Source organism: Polypterus senegalus, chromosome 5, assembly GCF_016835505.1.
Source record: "Polypterus senegalus isolate Bchr_013 chromosome 5, ASM1683550v1, whole genome shotgun sequence".
Classification (NCBI taxonomy): domain Eukaryota; kingdom Metazoa; phylum Chordata; class Cladistia; order Polypteriformes; family Polypteridae; genus Polypterus; species Polypterus senegalus.
This window is the reverse complement of record NC_053158.1, coordinates 41,513,420-41,523,177: the sequence shown is the minus strand read 5'-3', so window position 1 is coordinate 41,523,177 and position 9,758 is coordinate 41,513,420. Positions and strand designations below refer to the sequence as shown.

At 39.0% G+C, this 9,758-nt stretch overlaps 1 long non-coding RNA gene across 1 annotated transcript; it reads right to left on the bottom strand.

Moving 5' to 3' along the window:
• Nucleotides 1-284: 284 nt before the first annotated feature.
• LOC120529964 lies at nucleotides 285-7,897 on the bottom strand. The gene is made up of 3 exons (XR_005633834.1): nucleotides 7,863-7,897; nucleotides 3,049-3,176; nucleotides 285-345 (listed from the first exon to the last, which is right to left on the bottom strand). It is a non-coding gene; the product is annotated as an uncharacterized LOC120529964 (long non-coding RNA).
• Between the last annotated feature and the right edge of the window lie 1,861 nt (nucleotides 7,898-9,758).

Sequence of the window (9,758 nt, the reverse complement as noted above, 5' to 3'; positions counted from 1 at the left end):
TGTGTTAGTGGAACCCAGAATATACAGGCACCTCACACAGGGCTGTTTCCTGATTGCAACTGCCCTGAACTGGATTAAGCAGGTTTTAAAAGTTGACAAATATGATGCTGATAAACATCAAAATTATTTATAAAATATATACATTTTTGGAAGATAATGTGTAACACAAGACAACAGACAACATCATCAACACAATAAATGACTCTTCCTCCGACTTTCATGCTCTCAGGATGACCGACCAAGATAGTGGCTCTGCTGGCTAAGGAACTCTGGGAGGAAGAGGCTGGTTAATGTGATCAGACCCCAGAAGTGATGTCAGAGGTGAAGGGCTGTCAATCTTCATTTCTGCAGAGGAAAGAAAAGAGAGGTCTTTATTACACAGCGCCAACACCTGGCTTGGCAGAGAATTACCATCACCCAAGCCTTTAAACTGTCTCCCATACATACACGTGTGACAAATATTTTAACAATATTACAGGGTTTTTTCAAATAATGATTATATTAATATTTCAAAAGTATGTGCATGTTTCACTTGCCTTTTCGTGCTTAAATATGTAATGTCTCATACTGACTTCACATCTTGCTGGACTACTGCACCACACTAGGACTTGAATGTAAGATATTTTACAAGATGAAAAATACATAAAATTATCCATCCATTCATTCATTTACTGAACCTGTTCTGACGTCATCCCAACAAGTGTTTATTAGAAAGAAATAAACAAAAAGAATGCAAAAGTATAGTGAACTATAATTTATTTACCAACAGGGATGCCATAACCCTTTTAAATTTTAATTTGAATGCTATTATGAAATTTCAGACTATTACTGATTTCTATTTAATATTTTGTGCCAAAAAGTCTTTGAGTTACTAGGAAATGAACAGACCTCAATAAATATGCTGGCTCATACAGCGCAAGCTGAACATCTCCATTTTGGCTACACATTCTTTTGTTTTAGAAAGAAAAAATAGATCCTTAAAGGAAGCAATTGACAGTCCAATTTTGTAAAGTAGTGCTCCTCAAGCAAACATTGATGTAAGGATATAAAAGCAATGTCTGCACAAGGGCCGAAGTTATAAGTACACGCCAATCTCCTCGTTTGTCTGCATTAGGCGTGGGACGCTTGTCCCATTATACTATTCAGATTGTGATTCAGGTTTCACAATACATTATTTCCACAATATTAAATCTTCATAAAAGAAATATACTGAATGTTTTACTTATTATTATAAATTAATCAATCACAAATTTGCAAAATAAGTTTATATCAGTGCACAAATGCACAAGTTTTAACAAATGTTTTGGTAAGCTTTTCCTTTTGTATTAAAGTAAAACAATCAACTAAACACTATGATGGAAAGGCATACACCAAATGACAGTTAAGCCCAAGGATGGGTGCGTTTATTTAACAATGAGATATTTTACTCTGAGAAGAATCACCTTCCCACTGTTCTCATCATGGGGAACAGCAACTAGTCATGACCCTCGATTGTCTGCCATGGTCACACACTTGTGTTTCTGTGGCCCTGAACACCACTTATCTTCTGCAAGAGCTTTTATTTCTCCTATGCTCCGAGAATCTCTGCCTGTATTCTTGAACCTTTCTAGGCTTGTAAAGTGCATTGCACAAAATGTCAGGGTTAGAAGAACACAGATTTCAGTTTAAAAGTGTCACAGGTTCTGGTCAATTGTACATTCAGCCCAGCACAACTTCTAAAAAATTATATTGATAAGTTGATTAGCACATGCAAGCAGTAATTGTTCTGTACTCTGTACAGATGACAACCCAATTAATATATTCTATAAAGTTACTGCAGCACATAACCATGCAGATTTAAGCTTATCTTTTTGTTTTCTGAGTTAACATCAAATATTGCTTTGAAAATGGCTGTCCTTTTATACTGCTTGAATGCCTCATTGACTCTAAGCTGTGATTCCAGAGTGGATCTACAACGAACTTATAATGGTCTACTTCCTTTTAAAAAGAATGTCAACACTTTGCATGAAGCCGAAATTTTTTTGCTTTGATGACATCACCTTCACTCAATGGCCACAGAGGTAGCAGGGGCCGATGTACAGTACCTTTTGACCAGAAAAGCAAGTACTGTATTGGGAATTTGATTGCTCTCTCCCTCCTCCTAGAGGACTGCTGTTGAAAGAAAAACAAGATCCACTGCTGTATTATTCCTCCTTGCTGTAATCTACCCTCTTTCCTAATCAATACCAGAGACCATCTTGAATATTCGTTACATCCACTGGTAGTACTTACAGCTTTCTGCTCCCAGTAACGTTGGAATATATCATAAAAACAGTACTAATACAATGGTAACTTTTTGCATTGCTGGTCACAATAATGTTTGATTTGAAAACAAGCCTGTAGAGTCAGCAATGCATTTATGAAACCATGTTGTGATTTGTTGTTCTTATCCAAGGATGCCACTCACTAAAATAAGTGAAACACTTGGTCTGTGGTCCAAGGCCACTTTCATGTGCAGTGATGACTATGCTCCTTGCCTACAGCATTCACCTTCACATCATTATACACACTAGTGAATAATGGTTCTGCCGAAATGCACTTAGTTTATTATGTTATACCTCAGTTCTAGTTTTTCAATCAGATATTTAAATCAGTCAGTGAAAGATGTTTTCGTTTGCTTTGGTGCTTTATTTCAGTTATGTGGTAATGTCATTGTATACACGATATAAAACAACATTTTGTATTTGTAGTATTTAGTATCGCAATATTTAATGATACAAAATTTTGGCTCATGCCTAGTCAGCATACATTCCTGTGCTGTTGTCATTCTGGCATTCTGTATTGTGAAGTATGTGTGGCATGTTAATGAGCCATAGTATTAGCCAGCTGCTCAATGGCTCTAAATTCAGGCTTATCTCTCGTCATTCTTCTTCACTGACGCGCCTCCTGCATTTGGATTGATGCTCAGGAGATTTCACAGCTGGAGTTCTTTTTCAGGCCATCACAGAGTGTAGCGTGTAGAGAAGCTCAAGTCAGTTTCACAGGCATTTGTCATTTTGTTTCCTGTACCTGATGTTCAGCAGATGGCGCTGCTGTTCTTCTTCTTCATATGAGAGGCCTCAGTAATGCATTTCATGCTCAGCAGATGTCGTCTCTGCTGTTCTCCTTTCTGTCATGTCACACTTTCAAGCAGTTAGCTATAAAAAAAAGAATCCCAATAACTTCGCAGACATTGCTGTAACCCAAATTTTTTGTTTCATTAGCATGTATCACATCATAAGCATTCAATTAAATCCAAGATCATTGTCTAGTCCCAGCGGTTTGCAAATAATCATGTGACAGATGGACACAACCCTTAGCATTTTAATTGTATAAATGGACGTATATATAATGTGACCAGTAGGGAGGGTCTCTAACATCAAACCCCAGATGCAACTACACGATACACAAGTCCCAGGTTCAAAAACGTATTTTTATTACACAAATATACCCTTCCAGTCTTCCTTATATCCCAATATCTTCAAAAGGACAAATCTTATTTTCCCCATTCTGTCCTCCGCAGGTGAGCGCTTTTCTCCTCCTCAGCCAACTCTAACTCTGTTGGAACAATTAGAACAATTAGAACAATCTAGACGAGAACAGGCCATTCAGCCCAACAAAGCTCGCCAGTCCTATCCACTTGCTTCCTCCAAGAAAACATCAAGTCGAGTTTTGAAAGTCCCTAACGTCTTACTGTCTACCACACTACTTGGTAACTTATTCCAAGTGTCTATCGTTCTTTGTGTAAAGAAAAACTTCCTAATGTTTGTGCGAAATTTACCCTTAACAAGTTTCCAACTGTGTCCCCGTGTTCTTGATGAGCTCATTTTAAAATACAAGTCTCGATCCACTGTACTAATTCCCTTCATAATTTTAAACACTTCAATCATGTCACCTCTTAATCTTCTTTTGCTTAAACTGTAAAGGCCCAGCTCTTTTAATCTTTCCTCATAATTCAACCCCTGTAGACCTGGAATCAGCCTAGTCGCTCTTCTCTGGACCTTTTCTAGTGCTGCTATGTCCTTTTTGTAGCCTGGAGACCAAAACTGCACACAGTACTCAAGATGAGGCCTCACCAGTGCATTATAAAGGTTGAGCATAACCTCCTTGGACTTGTACTCCACAGATCGTGCTATATAACCTAACATTCTGTTAGCCTTCTTAATGGCTTCTGAACACTGTTTGGAAGTTGATAGCTTGGAGTCCACTATGACTCCTAAATCCTTCTCATAAGGTGTACTCTCGATTTTCGACCGCCCATTGTGTATTCAAACCTAATATTTTTACTTCCTATGTGTAATACTTTACATTTACTGACATTAAATTTCATCTGCCACAAATCTGCCCAAGCCTGTATGCTATCCAAGTCCTTCTGTAATGATATAACGGATTCCAAATTATCTGCTAATCCACCTATCTTGGTATCATCTGCAAACTTAACCAGCTTGTTACTTATATTCCTATCTAAATCATTTATATATATTAAAAATAGCAGCGGCCCTAGCACTGACCCCTGTGGAACACCACTCTTAACATCAGCCAGTTCTGATGAGGTTCCTCGCACCATCACCCTCTGCTTCCTGTGTCTGAGCCAATTCTGCACCCATCTAAAAACATCACCCTGAATTCCCACTTCTTTTAACTTGATGCCCAACCTCTCATGTGGCACCTTATCAAATGCTTTCTGAAAGTCCAGATAAATAATATCATAAGCTCCACTTTGATCGTATCCTTTTGTTGCCTCCTCATAGAATTCCAACATGTTAGTAAAACACGACCTCCCCTTCTGAACCCATGCTGACTGTTCAGAATAACTCCTGTCCTTGTCATGTGTTGCTCAATCTTATCCTTAATAATTCCTTCCATTAATTTTCCTGTGATGCTTGTTAAGCTTACTGGCCTATAGTTGCTTGGATCTGCCCTGTCACCCTTTTTATATAATGGGATGATATTTGCCATTTTCCAGTCCTTTGGAATCTCTCCAGTGCACAGTGACTTCCTAAAAATATGTGTCAAGGGTTTATATATGTACTCACTAGCCTCCTTAAGAACACGAGGATAAATATTATCTGGGCCTGGTGATTTGTTTGATTTCATCTTATTTAATCTGAGCAGCACTTCTCCCTCTACAATTTCCAAATCCCTCAGTACCTCCTTAGTAGTTGTGTTTACCTCTGGCAGGTTATCCACTTGCTCACTTGTAAACACCTCAGAAAAATGTAAGTTTAGGGCATCTGCTATTTCATTGTCTGTATCTTTTAATTCCCTTTACTATTCCTGATGAACTTGACCTCCTCCTTAACTGTTCTTTTACTACTAAAATACTGAAAGAATCTCTTGGGGTCTTCTTTCGCCTTATCTGCTATATTCCTCTCCAACTGTCTTTTAGCCTCTCTGATATCCTTCTTAATGGTTGCCCTCATGTTCTCATACGCTACGGTTCTCTTTGCAGTCATTAGTCTTATATGCCTTATACAGCAGTTTTTCCTTTGCAACTTCTTTTTAAATCTTTATTAATCCATCGTGGAGATTTTTTAGTTTCCTATTACTTCCAAATTTAGGTATGTATCTGTCCTGCATTACATGTAAAACATTTTAAACCTGTTCCACTGCTCCTCGACTGTCTCCACATTTAAAAGCTTATCCCAGTCTATCCTACTTAGACTTTGTCGCATCTGCTCAAAATTAGCCCTACTAAAGTTCAACTTAACAATTTTAGTCTTTGCATCTGTACTCTTACAAAATACTGAGAATTGTATTACATTATGGTCACTTGACCCTAGTGGTTCAATCACCTCTACACCCTCAATTCTATCCTGATTATTACAGAATACTAAATCCAGATAGGCTTCACCCCTTGTTGGTGCTTTAACATGCTGTGTTAAAAACAGTCGCGATTACTTCTAAAACTCCTGCTCTTGTGCTCCTCCATCTGTAAGGTTATCCCAGTTAATATTTGGATAATTAAAGTCCCCATGACTATAATATCCCCTGTAAACTTGCCTTTTGATATTACTAAAAGATGTGTGTTGAAATTACTGTCTGAATTGGGTGGTCTATAACACACTCCTAAAATGAGACCTTTTCCCTAATATTTTCCAGGCGAAGCCACATGTCCTCACTAAGATGGGGCTCATCATCCAACTGAAGATGACTTACATTTAATTCCTGTTTGGCATAAACAGCAACCCCACCTCCTTTTCTGTTCTGTCTATCCTTCCTAAAAATGTGTATCCCTCTATGTTACACTCATCCCCATCTTTGTTATTTAGCCAGGTTTCCGTTATTGCTATAATATCATAATTGTGCTCTGCTACATACAACTCCAACTCACTTACCTTATTTTTGATACTTCTAGCATTAAGGCAAGCTATTTTTAATGTGTTAATCCTTCTATCTTTACGTGTTTGCTTAAAATTTACATTACTATGCATTTTTATTTCTACACCATTGTTTGTTCTTCCATGTATAGATCTAAATCTGGCCTGTCCTAAACTCCCTGCCCCCCCATTCCCTAGTTTAAACAATCCTCGACTAGCCTACACATACGCCTCCCCAATACATTGGTGCCCCTCCGGTTCAGATGTAACCCGTCACGGCGGAACAGGTCCCATCTGTTCCAAAAGGAGTCCCAATGCCCCATAAACCTATACCCTTCTACCCTGCACCAAGATTTGAGCCACGCGTTAAGCCTTCTAATCTCCTCAATCTTACCTGGACTGGCGTGGCACAGGCAGAACTTCGGAGAAGACTACCTTGTCAGTTCTGCTCCTCAGCTTGGTACCTAACTCTTTGAATTTGGATCGCAGAACTGACAGACTACCCTTATGTATGTCATTTGTTCCAACGTGGACAATGACAACTGGATCCACCCGCTCTGGCCAAGAGCCTATCCACCCTTCCAGGAGGTCTCCCACCTGTGCTCCCGGAAGGCAACACACCGTAGGAGACTCTCTCTCTCTGGAGCACACCTGCGCTTCAATCCCCCTAATGATTGAGTCCCCAACTATCACTACCTCTCTCTTTTTGGGAACTGGTTTTGAGGTGGCCCGTTGGGGCTCCTCAACCCTGCCTACCACCTCAGAATTATCAGAGTCACCGTCCAGCTCCGCCAGGACATGATAACGGTTAGACACTTCTAATTCTGGGGTTGATGCCCCGGACAGTGTGCACCCTTTACCTTACGCCTTGCGACCGTGACCCACCTATTCCTACCTGTCTGGTCTGGAATCTCCTCCCGCCACCTTAGGGGTGCACACTATCTCTAAAGGACACCTGGGCCAAGTCCGCCAATTCTCTATTACAACGCAGGTCAGCCAACTCCTCCTCCAGTTCAGCGACCCTGAGCTCGAGGTGCTGGATCAGCTGGCATCTCTTGCAGATGTAGCCCTCATAGACAACTGGCTCTTCCAAACCATCATCTAAAAGTCCAAAATCCAACAGGACTTGCATTGCACTGGCCTCATTATTAAAATTTGATTTGGGATTACTAAGCTGCCTTAACTATATATTTTTTTTTTTTCTTAAAATTAAATTTCTTCTTCTTTCAGCTGCTCCTTAACTTAAATGGTAACACTAAGATCTGCTACAGATATTTTACACCTTTTCCCCCTTAAGCTCCTGTACTGTTCTCCCTCTCAGCTGCCTGCCTTTCTATGAGGTTAACTTTACTTTTCTCTGTCTCTTCTAGCTTTGCGCTCTTCTTACTTATAAGCTCTTCACTCGCACTGTTTGTATTCCCCCGTATTAATGAACCAATACACTGTCGCCCACTTAACTGTTCTGCCTCTGGACCGCTAAGGACTGTTTAATCTAAAATAAACAAATAAATAAAACTTTACTACCTTATTTGCTCCTACTGCTCCTTGTGCCTGAACGGTGTCTTAACGCAGGCCGCTTACCTGCGCACTACTGAGTTTCCACCTTTTACTGCTTTGAAGTCAGCCGCGGCCTTTTTTTCTTTTCCTTTAAACTAAGGAATCGCTGTTACGACGACGCGGTTATTTATTTACAAATGCCGATATCAGTTACTGCTGCTTTCTACCCTGCCGCCTCGATGCTAATTCAAATACAGATAACAAGAAAAAGAACAAGTACAAATAACTTTTCCAAGCGCACTTCCAAACACCCAGCTACTTTTGCTCTTGTGCGGGCGAAAAAAAAAGCAAAAAAAAAACCCTTCTAAAGGGAAAGGTGGGTGAGGCTCCTTTTTAACCAGGACTTCAGAGTACTTCCAGGACATCAGTACTGTAACCAGGAAGTACTTCTAGCTCAGGAAGAACTTCACCGTGACAGGGGAGCCTTCCTCATACCAGCGTCCTCTAGTGGCACTCAAGAACCTAAACAGGAATGCCCACCAAAACTATAACTATCATGCAGTCCCACAGGTGTCCAAGTAGGGGCCATACCAGAGAGATTCTTCCACCCACCGTACTGGGAGAATGCATAGCCCAGGGAGGCATCTTCCCTCTGTTCTTCCACTGTAATGGCAAGGAAAGGTTCCATTAGCCATCCTGGCTGGGAAGATCATCCACCCATTCCTCCTTTACAATAACTATGCATGCAACAATCCAAACCCACGCCCCTTGACAAGAAAACTTTGGGTGTAGATATTGAATAGACTGAAGAATAAGTTTTGTAAAGTGCTTAACCGCAGAACTGCTCATTTAGAGTTTGGTGACACATGAAAATAAGTGTTAAAGTTTGTAACTGACAAAGTGTAAGCCATTTATTCAAATAAGGAAGGAGCATATTTCTCTTTAAAGAACTGCTGAAATATATTTTGTTGTATATTAGATACAGATGCTTATCCTTTCCTATTGCCACACATTGACTGAAAATTCAATAAAACCAAAGAATATGGATTAAATAAATCTTCTGTTTTACATTTTTGAGGGCATAATTAATCTAAGAATAGGTAAACAATAACATTGATTCAGTAACAAAATCGGAGCCATTATTCATAAAATGCTATAAATAATACATACATTTAATTTTTCAAAGCTTAAGATGAAGTGAAGTAGCAAAAGGAAATATCTGAAAAGCTTTATTTCATTAAGGTATGACAATTCTTCAAGCAAATAAGGGACAATTAGAAAACAAATGCATGCATTCATTGTTTTATGAGACAGTTTCCTATCATTGTCTTATGAATGGGCCAATTATCTGGTAATTTCTGTATTCATGCTAGATAGCTTAAAACACATTTAATAGGTGTGTAATATTATTTATATAAATGAGATACCCAAACACTAAGTTCTCTCAGCTATGAAGTTTTTGTATTTATATTCGGAAACCTTGTATACTTGAGCTGCAAGCGTGCAAAACAAAACAATTAAGACTGCAGTTAAATTAAAAAAGCACTACAAGTTATGAATAAAATATCCTCATTTACACTCTAAATCAGAGACGCCCAGACAGGTGCTGTATATTCTTCTAGAAATAAACTTGAGTAAAGATTAAACTTAGTTATTTACTTTACTCATTTTATTTACAATGAAATATAAACAGACATGCTTGTCTTCTATTTTTCTAGGAATGTAAATACGTAAATAAGTAAATGGACAGCGCAGAATTAACATGGGTACTTCAAGAGCTGCCATAGTCAATGCTGGCACACACACACAAAATGTTTGTGTGGCATTCTCTTTCTTAAGGTTAGATTGTTAAATCTTCTTGGTGACTGTGTTTTTCCCAGATGTCTCTTTCTTCAATTCAATACTTTTACTTTAAGCTGACGA